This window comes from Cebidichthys violaceus, unplaced genomic scaffold, assembly GCF_023349555.1.
Source record: "Cebidichthys violaceus isolate CVI_PGR_0920_01 unplaced genomic scaffold, fCebVio1.0.p SCAF_15, whole genome shotgun sequence".
In the NCBI taxonomy this organism is placed as follows: domain Eukaryota; kingdom Metazoa; phylum Chordata; class Actinopteri; order Perciformes; family Stichaeidae; genus Cebidichthys; species Cebidichthys violaceus.
This window is the reverse complement of record NW_027176318.1, coordinates 14075883-14090683: the sequence shown is the minus strand read 5'-3', so window position 1 is coordinate 14090683 and position 14801 is coordinate 14075883. Positions and strand designations below refer to the sequence as shown.

The window sequence follows — 14801 nt, the reverse complement described above, 5'->3', positions numbered from 1 at the left end:
GAACCGCAGGGTAACTTCCACCACCGTCAGTGTGTGTGTGTGTGTGTGTGTGTGTGTGTGTGTGTGTGTGTGTGTGTGTGTGTGTACACTCACGTACTACCATCTTTGTGAGGTTCTCTACACCTTTCGACTGGACAACAGCCATTACAAAAAAAAAAACTTTCGACTTAATTCCGCACAAACTCTTACAGGTTTATCGGTTTAATTAGAGCCAGAACTACGTCACACATTGGTTTGTCATGATAAATAGATAGTAATTGCTAAACGTATGAAGTTTCGTTCCTTAGAAGGTGAAAAGCTAGATTACACCTTTACTTTCTGCTGCAAAACGATATTTCTTGCCTCGTTTCCTTCCATAGACTGTACATAAGAAGTGGAGTCATCGTGAGGTCGCCCATTGCTTTGGTGACCTTTTGAAGACTCGAGTTTGGCTATTTCGCCGTCGCCATCTTGGATTATGGTCATCGCAATGTTGTTTTTTCGCAACTAATGAACGGAGGTTACCATATTTGGAATGCGTAGGAGTGAGGTAGAGCGACCTGTCAATCACCGTGTAGCCCCGCCCCTAAAGCATCCCCTGCTTTACGGTCTGTTTGACTTTAAATGGAGCATAATGTACTAAATGAACATCATGCTGTATTGAAGAAGACTGTAAACTAGAGATTGAGACCATAAACTCATGTTTACAATGTTTACTGAGGGAATAAATCAAGAGAGAAGTAGAGTCATTTTAGACTAAACTTCTATACAACCAGAGGAGTCGCCCCCTGATGGACACTAGAGAGAATGCAAGTTTTAAGACACTTCCGCATCGGCTTGACTCTGCAGAACCGGAGGTTTATGCATATTTCCTTCAGTGGAAAACATCTTTTTTGTGTTTCACATAAAATGAAAAAAAGGATTTGTTGTATCCTGCTCTGTACACAGGGAAAACAAATACACGTTTGTTATTTTTCCGCTTTCTAGGGAGACTTGAAGTATGTTTTAATAAGTAAGACATGCCACTGGGTAACAGAAACTGCCTCCGTTTCTTCTTTTGTTTGTTTTAGCGAAACCGTGTTATTATGATGTCCCCGCAGTGAATTGCAAAAGTCTGCAAAAGACAGGTCACAGCTCTCCTTGTATTTGCACATTAAAAAGCCTCACAGTTTCCTCTCATTATTATTCTCTCTCTCTCTCTCTCTCTCTCTCTCTCTCTCTCTCTCTCTCTCTCTCTCTCTCCAGGTCCCTGCAGATGTTCCCTTGGCTTTTATGTCAAAAGCTATCTGACTGATACGAGGAAATGTCAGCCGAATCCAAAAGTAAAAAAACAACCTGATTATTCCTTTTCTGTGAAAGGTCACCTGTGACACAGTATCTCGAAAACTGTAAGATAAATTTTGTACATTAGGTGTACCCAGCCATACCCAGGCTGGGGCAACATGCGCCTGTCTCCACTCAGCCTAAAAACAGAATCAACGCGCTGAACTTAAGCCACGGGGAGTCACATGTTGTTTTTTCATTTGTTTATAAAATCTATGGGTTTCTGATAAGCTCCATGTAATTCCACAGCGACTGCAAACTCATCACAGGACTTTTGTTATGCCTTCGCAGCGAACGCACACACCACCGCCGGCTGTACGTTAGTGTGTGTTCGCGCGAACGAAACAATCCGACGTCTCCATCAGGCTGATTGTGCGCATGCAGTCATTTTCTTTTCATCCACAGGTGACCGCCTTGTTCACTCGCACAGGCAATGGAAGATGTAAGAAGATTGCTTTTTATGGATTGCATTCTTAACAGCTGGGAGTGATGCTTTTCTTCTTCTGGCTGGCTGGGGGTGCTCTGTACCAAAAAAAAAAAAAAAAAAAAAAAACACTGTGTGAGTGATGGACATTGCATTGCGGCAGCCAGAAGGTTCTCCTCTGATGACAAGTTGCACATTTAACTTTTGCAGGGAAATGAGCAACGCTGCGGTGATATTTTGTTGATTTACAGCATATTGTCTGTAATATAAAGCACAATCGAGGACCAGAGCGGATGGATGAGAAAAAATCGTTACGCTGGAGGTGTTTCATGTGGCCCCCTGCCGAGTGTGGCACAAATTTCCATTGGAACTCTGACAGTGAACGCAGCACAGCGTGCCTTTCCTCCTGCCTAATGATGCAAATTATTAAAATGATTTCCCTCCACAACCTGTATGGTGCATTTCCCTCCAGAAATAATTGAGGAATCTTTTTATGTTTTTCAATTAGCAGGGTTTTTTTTTTTTGACTCTCTTCCTCCCTGGTTGACATTTGTTTTAATTGGAAAAGATTCAGGCTTTACTTGGAAATGTGGCAGGGCATTGCAATAACAGGCAGTTTATTTTCCCCGTCAATCTTCTACAAGGGGAAGGAGAAGTGAGAGGGAGTTTACTAATAATTACTGGAAGAGAAAAACATTTTTTTTTCCCCCCTGTTCTGCCTCTGAAGGAAAATACACACAAATTCCTCTCGGGGAGTAATTACAGTCTATATTGACACATTGTTGTTTTCAGGAAACTGGCTGCAGTCGCACCTGATACAAACACATCGCTAATCCTTAGATTTAATATATGTTCTGTGGCCTATAAACCGAAAACCCTCTTGCATCTCATTTTAGTGTTTCATTGCTTGCAGTAAGTAGAAGTTTGACACCAAGCGATATCGTGCTCTCCATCCTAAAAGAGCCACTTAAGTACTTTCCACACTCAACCTTTGCAGGCTTGAAAGGTGCTTATTAAGAGTTGGCAGTTTTGTTCTAGACAACCGCAGCTGTGGTCAGTTTGAACACGTGGTTCACAATGAATGGTGACTCAATGGATGTAGGCTCTTCGTGGTCATTTTGTTTCTGTTTTTAATGGTTGTTGATCTCTTGTAAGCCATCTTGTGTCTTTTAGTGGCCATTCTGTCTCTTTGTACCTATTTTGTATCTCTTTGTGGTCTTTATGTGTCTCTTTGTGGTCTTTATATGTCTCTTTGTGGTCTTTATATGTCTCTTTGTGGTCTTTATGTGTCTCTTTGTGGTCTTTATGTATCTCTTTGTGGTCTTTATGTGTCTCTTTGTGGTCTTTATGGATCTCTTTGTGGTCTTTATGGATCTCTTTGTGGTCTTTATGTATCTCTTTGTGGTCTTTATGTGGTCTTTATATGTCTCTTTGTGGTCTTTATGTATCTCTTTGTGGTCTTTATGTGTCTCTTTGTGGTCTTTATGTGTCTCTTTGTGGTCTTTATGGATCTCTTTGTGGTCTTTATGTATCTCTTTGTGGTCTTTATGTGGTCTTTATGTGTCTCTTTGTGGTCTTTATGTGTCTCTTTGTGGTCTTTATGTATCTCTTTGTGGTCTTTATGTATCTCTTTGTGGTCTTTATGTGGTCTTTATATGTCTCTTTGTGGTCTTTATGTGTCTCTTTGTGGTCTTTATGTGTCTCTTTGTGGTCTTTATGTATCTCTTTGTGGTCTTTATGTATCTCTTTGTGGTCTTTATGGGGTCTTTATGTGTCTCTTTGTGGTCTTTATGTGTCTCTTTGTGGTCTTTATGTATCTCTTTGTGGTCTTTATGTGGTCTTTATGTGTCTCTTTGTGGTCTTTATGTATCTCTTTGTGGTCTTTATGTATCTCTTTGTGGTCTTTATGGGGTCTTTATGTGTCTCTTTGTGGTCTTTATGTGTCTCTTTGTGGTCTTTATGTATCTCTTTGTGGTCTTTATGTGTCTCTTTGTGGTCTTTATGTATCTCTTTGTGGTCTTTATGTGTCTCTTTGTAGTTGTTTTGCATCTATTTGTAATTGTTTTGGTCTCTTTTTTAGTCTTTTTGTGTCTCTTTGTAGTGCTTTATGCATCTTTGTAGTGATTTTGAGTCCGGCCCAGTGTGGCCCTGACACTTTGGGCCCCTTGCTCTGTGTTCGGTAGGTCTGTTCAGTGATCCATCCATGAGTATGAGAATGTTACATGGATACACTATCCATCAGAAAGTATCAGGTATCCACTAAAATAAACGCTTTCGATTAGAAGTTAATATTGCATTCATTATTTTATAGTATTGTTGTACTGCATCAATGGAAAGAGGTATATCCAAGCATATTTATCTATTTGTTAATACTTCTATCAAACCAAAACTACTCCCTAGGATGTAGGGGGGGGGACAAACTGCACACATATGAGAATAAGCTCACCCTTCTGGCTCCTCTCAACTGTCCTGATGGAGGTGAAAACTAGGCTAACCTTCCTGGCTGTTCCCTTGGGAGGAAGTGGCAGATGTACAGAACCACACTCGCCCTCCCTCGTACATACACAACACACACTAAACCCAAAAGCTCTCCAGGGTTCTGACTCAAGCCGAGCCAAAAACCCAAGCTGGGGTAATCCCAAGGGAGCTCAACTCCACCACCGGCTCTCCCCTCAAAGCCTATTGGGTCAGAAAAATCCAGAGAGCAACTGCTCCCACCACTGGAGGAGGGGGGGGGGGGGGGGGGGGGGGGGGGGGCTTGTTTTGCCCACAGTCCTGTACAGTTACGTTGTCCCTGTGGAGACAGTGACAGAGGGAGTGACTCAGACACAGGGGCCTTTTTGTGACTTTGTGAGGCCCCAGCTGAGAGTGGCCAGCTGTGAGCACGCTCTGTTCCGTCGTTTGAACACACACACACACACACACACACACACACACACATACAGTATATACACTGTCACTCCTCCCCCCGGGGTTTAGCAGCACATCCCATACATTTTATAGTTCAGATTCATCACCAATGATTACGTGACATAGGAGAGGTGGAAGCAAAATCAACCGGGAAACAATTTCTGTCATCACTCAAAGCATTCTGGAAGCACAACAATCAATCCGAGACTAATCAGACCAAACGCAGCGGTCAGCTAATCAGCAGCGAGGCCGCCAGGTTTGCCTCGAAAATCATGGCGCGACAGCGTCACGCCGGATGCCTGGTGCTGGCGTGGAAAATCAGGAAACGCACCAACGAGCCAAAAAACGTGCAGAAGAAGAGGCAATAAGATTGGCAAAAAAAAAAAATTGGAAAAATACATTAACTGAGCTGGAGAGTGAAGATAACACAGACAGATACTGAAGTAATCAACAGCCACGGATGAATTATGAGACAATGGACCCCTGGGCTGAGACATGTAAAGAGAAACTGGCTCCTACATAAGAACGAGTGGTTTCTGACAAATGAAATAATAGAGACATATTGTGGGTTATTTGTATCTATTTGTAGTCCTTTTGTGTCTCATCATGGTTCGTTTATGTCTCTTTTTGGCTGTCTTGCATCTCTTTATTTGTATTTTTTTGTCTCTTTGTAGTCGTTTTGTGTCCGTTTTGGTCATTTTGCATCTCTGTTGTAGTTTTTGCATCTCTTTTAGATTGTTTCGTGGCCTGTAATTCATAAATATCCCACAAAATCATTTTGTATATTATCCAAGTAATCATGAACAACGAAGTATAGACTATATAAGCTATTAAGTGAAATTTTTTGATGATTTATTTGATTATCTTTAAATCAACACTTGGAAAAAAAAAACACCAAAAGCCAACTATGCAGCATTGGTAATTCAAATGTACATGACAATGACACTCAGAGAAAAACCCTTCATACAAATAACCTCCCAGCATCAAAATATGCATGAATCGAATCAACTTTGGGGATCCATTTAACAGCCTGCGCAGATGTGATTTACAGTCATGAAATATTTACACCTAATATTCACATACAATCTGTGAACTGCTGGAGTGGTCTAATAACACCTCATTTCCCAACCCCCTCTGTGCAAAGCAACCAAAGGTCAACATCTGCTCTCGTCGGTTTGGAAAACACTGGGAGGCGGGGGTGTGGGGGGGGTGTGGGGGGCATTCATTGGCAATCAGAATCTGAATCTCAATCACTTGATTTGCTCTGTGCGATAAACGAACGGAACATTTGTGTAGGTAATAATGATGCAGAGATAGATGAGCGGTAAGTATAGTAATTTGTGTGCAACAGGTGCTCGAACATGTCTGCAAATGGATGCATATGCAGGACCTGAGCATTCAACATTAGGGCAGTAATGGGGGGGGGGCGAAGCGTGGGTGTAAAGCCTTAGTCTTTTTTCATGTGCGTCATGAGCTGAAGCAAAATTTAGACTTTTTAAAAACCTGATAAAACAAAGTTGTTTTTTTTATCTTCTATAGGACGTCAGGGACGGTGCTTCCACTCGTCACGCACAGTGCCTCTTCAAATTAAACTTCCTCTGTAGATTTACTTAGTTAGGTTCAGGCAACAAAAGCGCTCGGTTAGGTACTTACATTACGTAGTAAACGTAAAATAAAAGAAGTCGACGTGGACTTTGGTTTCACGCGGGACACGAGCGGCGGTCTCCTGGGTGAAAGTCGTGTGTTTGTTTGACCCAACCATCCTCTCCACTACCCGACGCCGACTTTCTTGCGTATTCCACGGAGTCTGTTGCTGTGACCGTCTAATAGTCACGTGGATGGGTTCATGCTGGAGTTACACTTTCTTTCGAGTTGGGATTCACAGCGTTTGACGAGCCACGGGTTGGAACACGTTTTTGTAATCGAGGGTCGAAAGGTTAATGTGACGGAGATGATCACTTCAGGCAGAAAATTGGCATAATGTGAGCTGCAGTGGACACATTTGCATTATCATGACCCCCCCCCCCCCAATAACAGCAAGCGGTGATTGTTTCCTGTGGCTCCGACTCTTCAGTGCCCAGATGTCTGCAAACCTCGCACATCACTCTCATGTTGGCCAGTGAGGCATTGTATCGAAGGAATCCACAGGCGCAAGAAGGGGAAAGATTTGTAGTCCTGTGTGTTGCAGTCTGAGTGTGTTAATTAGACTAACAAGACAATGGAAACCTCTTCAAGACTTTCTCCCCCCATCTGCCATGTTTGGCCGATACACCCGGCATTTCTCATCTGCCATGCAACACTTATTCCAATAAAAATTGTAGATATTGGATTTGCGTCCTCGTGTGCACAGCATGTTTGGATCTGTCCTCGCGGCGTCTCGAAATTTCACACATCTCATCGCGGCGGAGGGGAGAGAGAGAGAGAGACAGAGAGAGAGAGACAGAGAGACAGAGAGAGAGACAGAGAGACAGAGAGAGAGAGAGTCACCCGTGGTGAGACAGCAGCTTCTGCCATGAGTCCGTCGTAAAAATACATACACAAGCACGCTGAGACACAAACACACATCCGCTCAGTCATGCTGAGATCCTGGAGCAGACTGACAGAATTTGGCTGAGGTAAAAGCACAAAAAAAAGAAAGCAAGAAAGGCATTGCAGTTTACTAGCTTGTTGACTGGCAGACTATTGCATATGAGGTTTGCGAGACAGAACGCTGAAGTTCAGCTGATTACGTGTAGAATCAGGTCATGATCAAGCTTCAGCTCCGATATTCGCCGATCCTCCTCAAGAGTCGTCCCGACCGCCGCCACCTCTCTCTCTCTCTCTCTCTCTCTCTCTCTCTCTCTCTCTAACTCAATGTCCTGACTGAGCGGCACTCCATCCAAATTATTCATCAAGCCAAGACGAGACAATCTGCTGGAAGATGGGGGAACTGAGAGAATGGTAACTAACTGTCATGAAAGAAATTGGCCGAGGCCCTTTTTCTTCTCTCCTCTGCAGGTTTGAGATGCCGAACCCCCCCCCCCCCAAAAAAAAAACAACAACACATCAATCTTGCATGCTGTTGACGGATTTCGGAACACCTTTCCAGCGACATTAGGCTTGTCATTTGAATTATTTGTGCCATTGTTGTTTGGCGGTTGGACCACATCAACAATTTACTGTACAGCAGCTGTGTGGGCTCTCGCCGCCGTGTCTTGTTTGGCGTTTCAAACAGTGACAAACTTTATGTGACAGTTGTGTTTGCTGTGTAACACTGATTCAATATAGAGAAATGTGAAGCTCCCAAACCTAATTTGCCATATACGGCACCCCGGTGGCTCATTTGTTTGTTACGCCACACAACCGCTTTGATTTATCTCCCGCCTGCATGGCCCACGACTCCACTTTTCATCTCTCTAATTTCAAATTCCCTGTAGATTTGTGTAGAACTGTACAAATCAGAGAATGTGTACAGTAATCAGCAATAGTAGCGCTGGACCTTGCGCTTCTTGTTCTACAATTGTTCTCATTATAAACCATTCTGTGACATAAATCAACTCCTACTGCGATTCAAATGTGATTACTTGCATTTTAAAACTTTTTTTATGGTGTATGGTTCAGTCTGAGGTCACTCTGAAAGGAAGAAAAAAAAAGTCCTTTCAGCCAGAGCAGTGCTCGGTTTGACAGGTCCAGTCCAGACAGGTTTCTCCTCTTTTTTACTGCTTCTTACAGTAGCAAGGAGTTGAATCATGAATAAGACAGACAGGACCAACAGCCACCGCACATGTCCATCACAAAGCCAGTGGCAGTTTGCATGACTGCAGTCCAGAAGCCACTGCCAAACCAACCAGCAAGTCACAAAACAGGCAACCGTCACAAGGAAGAAGGACGAGCTGACAATTAGGAAGCTGTCACTGTTATTCACTTCCAATCACTCACAATATGAAATTGACCAGTGGTCCAGAATGGGAGGATGGACTTCAGTGTTTCTCTCTTTTTTGGTTTTTTTTTTACTTTTTCTCTCGCTATCTCCCATTGATGCTACACAGAGACTCTACCCACTTGTCAATTCTCACAAGTGATTTGGCCATCAACCACAGCATGCGGAGGGCATCTGGCATGTCCCAAGTTCCCCTGACAGGAAACCACTGCGTCCATGCGCAGAACTGGTAAGAAACTGGGAGAGTGTCATTTAATAATCTGCGTTAACTCAAAGAAAAAATTTCCCTTTAAAGGAAACGCTGCGTTATGCCTTAAGCTTTCAATCATTGTGATACATTTAACTTGTCAGTTTCATTGCTGAGATCTGGGGATGCTGCAATACTTTTCAATGGACTTCACTGACAATAAGATCAGAGTAGCCTCAAAATCAGATTATCAGTTTGTTATTTAGTCATGGTAAACTTGACCATCCTAGACGTCGTTATTAGTCACTACAGAAGCTGTGGTAGCTGCTGCTAGCTGTGGTAATTTAACTGTGTTGTCTTTGCTAGCTGGTTTATAACAATCTTCATATCTGTGTCAATCTGGCTCTAGCACAGGACTATGATGTCCCCATGCTTAACACCTATAAAGCTCCATTGTTGCACATCGAATTGTAAAAGTGTCTCTGTGTCCAGGAGGTAGCTCCGGATAGAATCCATTATTAATTTACGAGATGGTTTATATAACTGGAGACTTGTTTTAAAAACAGGCACACATGAACAGTTTTTTTTTTTTTTTTTAAAAAGGCAACGTAATTTCTTAAAACAGCTATTCGCTAGTTTTTATCAAAAGTTACTCAATCTGGAGGGAACAGTACATTTGTTGGGGACTATTTTAAGTGGCGGATTAATCCACATTTGGTGCTTTAGTGCCAGATGGTTTGTTACACAGAACCATCTGAGAGGCAGTCATTGGAAACTGTTTGAAAAAGGCACTTTAAAAAAATACTTGGCAAGTGATTGGATGAACCATCTGTCAATCAAACGCTTGCTGAAGCCGGGCGGGAGAAGAGCAAAAAAAAAATCTATATTCCAGGAAGTAAAGCCTTCAGTGGAGTTCTTTGCTCTTCAATCAAAGAAGAAATACTCGACAGTTCTGATATAAATGCTACTGCAGCATCCACGCTAACCTCTTTAGGAAACGGCATTGTTGTTTTTAGCAAAACAGTTGCCTCTCTGAGTCATCACACGCACCTAAACCACGCCTGTAGCTGCCAGTGGCCCCCATAGACATAGAAGTGGACGGAGCCATTGCAACGTCACCCATTGGTTTGTGGACTGACGTTTTGAAGCCTTGAGTTTGTCATGTTGGGTATCACCATCTTGTTTTCTGTCCGTCACCATCATGGATTTTGGTTGTCACTATCTTGTTTTTTGGTCTTCCCCATCTTGGTTTTTTGGCAATCGCCATCTTGGGTTTGGCTGTCGCCATCTTGTTTTTTGAACATTGCAATCTTGGTTTATGGTTATCGCTATCTTGTTTATTAGCAGTCGCAATCTTGGTTTATAGTTGTCACTATCTTGTTTTTTAGTCTTTGCCATCTTGGTTTTAGGCATCTTGTTTTTTGGCCGCCGCTGTCTGTTTTTGGCTGTCGCCATCTTGTTTTTTTTGCAAGCAGAAATGACACAAAAGGGAGACTATAGACGACCAAAACATTAACATTACAGTTACATTTAGCTTTCATGACGTGGAAACACGCTGTGAAAGGGTTCAAGTTGAAAGACGAAAACATGGTAAGCTCCCAGACCAGACAAGGCAGTGGTAGCGACCTGTCAATCACAGCAAGCCCCGCCGCAAAGCATCCCCTGCTTTACGGTCTGTTTGACTCTAAATGGACCATAATGTACTAAATGAACATCATGCTGTATTGGTCCGAACACTAACGCATTACTTGAAGCCTTACAAGATAGATTTTTTTTGTGTAATCTTGTTATATTGCAAGAATCCAGCTGCCGTGCAAAGGTAAGGTATACGTGGCTTTGAGTTATTACCATGAAATGTGTTTTCATGGTAATGAAGGAACATGTCTCCCAGTGCAATAGTGTGATTCATTGATGTGTTTATAATGGAGCTCTATAGCACAGAGGAAGAAGAGATATCAGGCTTTGGGAACACAGACTTTTTACACTTGCTTGAATCAATCAATGTTGGTTTTGGTAACAAGCATTAAAAGGTATTAGTAAGGCCTTTCAACTGCATTGATGATGGTGATGGTAATGATAATGGTAATAATAATAATAAAAAAATAGCAATAAAGAGAAAGTATCATAAAATGGTTGGACCACAAGACATCATTAGCCACCCCTGCCAGGAAAACTATTATCCTCCTCTCCTCCTTATTGTTCCTGAATACCCCCAACACACACACACACACACACATAGGTCGCTAACACACACACACACACACACACACACACACACACACACACACACACACACACACACCTCAAAATCTAACTTCTAATATTTTGTCTCTTTTTGTTTGTTTAGCCCAGTGTGTTAAGCTCTGTAGTAACGCCTGTCCTAACTAGATGAATACATTGAAAAAGGAAGTAGTTGGTAGTAGAAAGTGAAAATCCAGAATACAGTGTGTTGAGATGAGTCCAATAGATTCCACAGGTCAAAGTAAGTAGGTCAGGGTTACCAAACAATGTCAGCAATGGTGTGGGAAAGAGATATATATATATATATATATATATATATATATATATATATATATATATATATATATATATATATATATGAGGAAAAACTTGCTCTGCCCTATATTTAATGATTTCTTTCCCCGAACACTTTCTGCACCTTGACAGTTCATACAAGCATCATCCTTTTTTTTTTTTTATATTGCCTATCTATATCTTTCACTCTATCTAGGTCTTACTTTGGTTTCATCTCTGTCTCTGTGTCTGTCACCATGCTCTTCTAATTGTTTTCTCATCTCACTCTCCGGGGATGTGCAGGCATGGCCTTATTATCCCGGCTGATCAATGTGATTTATAGGTTTAGGGAGCGAGACATGCAAACTTTCTCATCTCCTGGGGATAAACCGAAGAAATCAATCACACACTCTTGCTGCGTGTGTGTGTGTGTGTGTGTGTGTGTGTGTGTGTGTGTGTGTGTGTGTGTGTGTGTGTGTGTGTGTGTGTGTGTGTGTGCCAATCCAGACCTGAAAACTGCTTTCCACCAAAGACCATCATGGAAGCCGTAGCACTCTTCAAAGCGAGCTCTGCCTCTAAGTTGTTCTTTTTTCCCTCTCAAATACTCCATTTTAATCTGTATACTAGCATAGTGCTCTTACTTGTCTGCTAAAAATACACACAATCGTGATGTCACTCAGCTGAAACACCTGGAAACACTTTTTTTTTTCCCCCCTCTATGAGTTAACATTTTGTATGCATGTCACCACATTTATGCTGATTAATTTGTTTATGCCATTGCAGTATGCAGTAATTCGCCATGATGCAGATGGCCTCCTTGTTAACATAATCGCGTTGGCCCTCAGGAGGACAGCAGGAAATCATATAGCTGCGGAGATAATTCCCACCAAGATTTGATGGTAATTGCAGACTTCTTTTTTTCCTCAAACATTCACGTTTTTTTTAATAGCATTCAGCTTCATTAGAGAAGAAACGGCAAGAAGAACCATGGTCTAGGTCTGTTATCCAGACTGTAGACTGACTGTGGACTTGCAGCTTGTGTTTTTATTGATTGCCAACATGACTGATAAAGGCTTAGGAACAATGCAAGCCCCTCCACAGATTGTATTGGATTAAAGCTACTCAGATTTTCCTGAAACCTCTCCTTAATCCATTGCTGATGGATCACACTGTGCACCTTCCAGGTGTGTGACGTCAAATCAACATACGGCAAGCTGTGTTAGTCGCAGCGTGACTTCCACAGGATCGATACCAATACAGTTTAGTATTCAGACTAAGCCTGAAGCCCAGACAGAATGAGTGTGATGTGTATAACACATTCAAAAAGATTCGGAATCATCTCTATCCAGCCCAGCAGAACTCTACATGCAGTAAGGTCAGTGTTGTTTCGGCACTATAGCCGCAAGCTAATACCACTGACAAGCGCTGTTTGCAAAGTTGTGACTTTGTGGCGAGTTCAGCCCGGTCTCACCAAACGCTGCAGGAACGACGCGGCAATTTGTAAGTAGTTGAGCGTGCAAGAACACCACCATCTGCTCTTTACTCCACGCAGTCTGTGCTGACTGCAACATAATGGATGCAATACACTACGCTCAATAAAGTGACGTAGTATGTGTGTGTAAGGGACAAAGACTACTTAGCGTGGGTTGAACCCACAAACCAGAAGACCAGCGCTCGTGTTACCAAGTAGTTGTGTTGCCTAAACCCTAAACGTAATTAGGAATACGTTGAAATAGCCGCTGCAAAAACATGCATTTGGTTCAGAAACGCCGGGAATCAACACAGCCGTGGTTCGCAGAACCGTACAATTTCATTCTGGTTCTGGGTTGGCCCTAAAGCACGTGGAGAACCACACAAAGAGCAGCAGCAGCAGAGCATATGACAAAGCCCACATGTCACTACGCTCCTATGTTTGAGAGCTATTGACAGCTCAATTGCCCTGTCAACATAATTGGCCAATAAAGTTGACTCTGGTTGTGTTTCTATAGAAGGGTAGATGTAATTGGCAGTAATCACGCTGTAATCAAATCACAATTACAGCGACTGTCGCTGGATGATTTTTCCTAATGGCTCAATATCTTCAATCAACTCCAGTTCGACTTGTTTAAGGACAATTAATCATTAATTAATCAAGGGAGGAGGGTGGTAAATATTTACTTATTAATCATACACATTTCTTGTTTTGCTCATGATTATTTTACGAGCCAATTTTCGTATAATGTGCGCTCACTCTTAACGGGCGGGCGTCCCTGATTGCACATTCATCATGGATGTTCGACCATAATCTTTCATCCCCGGCTTCAGACGGTCTGTGGATAAAAAACCAGTGGCGAGCAGGGACCACAAAGTTAATAGACTATCACTCCCCGTAAAAAAGAACCGATGGTACAATTCAGGAGAGTCACATTCAAAGTGCGAAGGGGGGGGGGGGGGGGGGGGGGGGGGGGGGGTCGTCGTGAAAGCGAGGACAAAAGAAAACTGGGGGAAAGTGAGTGAAGCGAAAGAGTGTATTTTGAGTTCTGCGGGTTAATTCGGTGCCTGTCAGCTACAATTGCCGTGTCTAAACATTCATGAGCCGTGGAGGGGGGTGGAGGCAGGGAGGGAGGGAGGAGAGAGGGAGGGAGAGGGAGGGAGAGGGAGGGAGGGAGAGGGAGGGAGGGGAGAGGCTGAGAGAAACGTGGGGAATGGATGGAGCAACAGCACAGCGCTCAGACACAAGAGGGAGAGCTGGAGAGGCAGCTGCTTGCGAGAGCTCGTCCACAACGCTTTGAGCAGGTAGAGCGAACACGGGCGACCGAGGCAGAGAGAGAGAGAGAGAGAGAGAGAGAGAGAGCAGGCGAGTCCTATCTTGTCACCAGAAGATTACTTTGTCTTACACTTCTCTCACCCTGAGCGCTGGAAGTAGATGATCAGGAGGTGCCAGCTCTTAGTCTCTTGGTCTTTTTTTTTTTTTACTCCCCCTCCTGGGAGGTGGGGAGGTTCAGCTGGACTTCTCTACAAAACCCCGGTGATCAGCCTCTCCTGGAAGGACTGAGAAATAGAAGGAGACAAGACTTAAAAAAAAAAGAAGAAGAAGAAGAAGAAGAAGAAGTGAGGAAACTGCAGTAAATGTCTCTCTGGCTGCAAGGGAAGAGAAGTTACAGAAAAATCAGCTTTTAAAAGGTAGGATTCATTCATTTGATATGCATCTGGTCAAAACTGTATTGCCTCAACTGGTGACTGTGACTAATTACATGTGGATCAATATGAAATATTGTTTTGTTGCACACAATGATCAGAGCAACCTGTTACAAGGTAAGTCTTCGTATACGCTGCCTTTTTTTTTAGCACTCGCACAGTGTCTCCCGTCTGTGTGTGTGTGTGTGTGTGTGTGTGTGTGTGTGTGTGTGTGTGTGTGTGTGTGTGTGTATGTGTGTGTGTGTGTGTGTGTGTGTGTGTGTATGTGTGTGTGTGTGTGTGTGTGTGTGTGTGTTGCAATCATGAACATCACATATTGACTTTGGGGAGCCGCCGCATCTTCACTTGTTTTATTTGACTGAGCCACA

The 14801-nt window shown here is 42.9% G+C and overlaps 1 protein-coding gene across 2 annotated transcripts in view; it reads left to right on the top strand.

The window, feature by feature from the left end:
• The first annotated feature begins 13994 nt into the window (after positions 1-13994).
• LOC137872020 (cadherin-20-like) overlaps positions 13995-14801 on the top strand; it is a 64066-nt gene continuing 63259 nt past the window's right edge. For both annotated transcript variants that reach the window (XM_068710215.1, XM_068710216.1), the window contains exon 1: positions 13995-14418. The gene's annotated coding sequence lies outside the window, so the exon portion shown is untranslated. The remainder of the gene's footprint in view (positions 14419-14801) is intronic.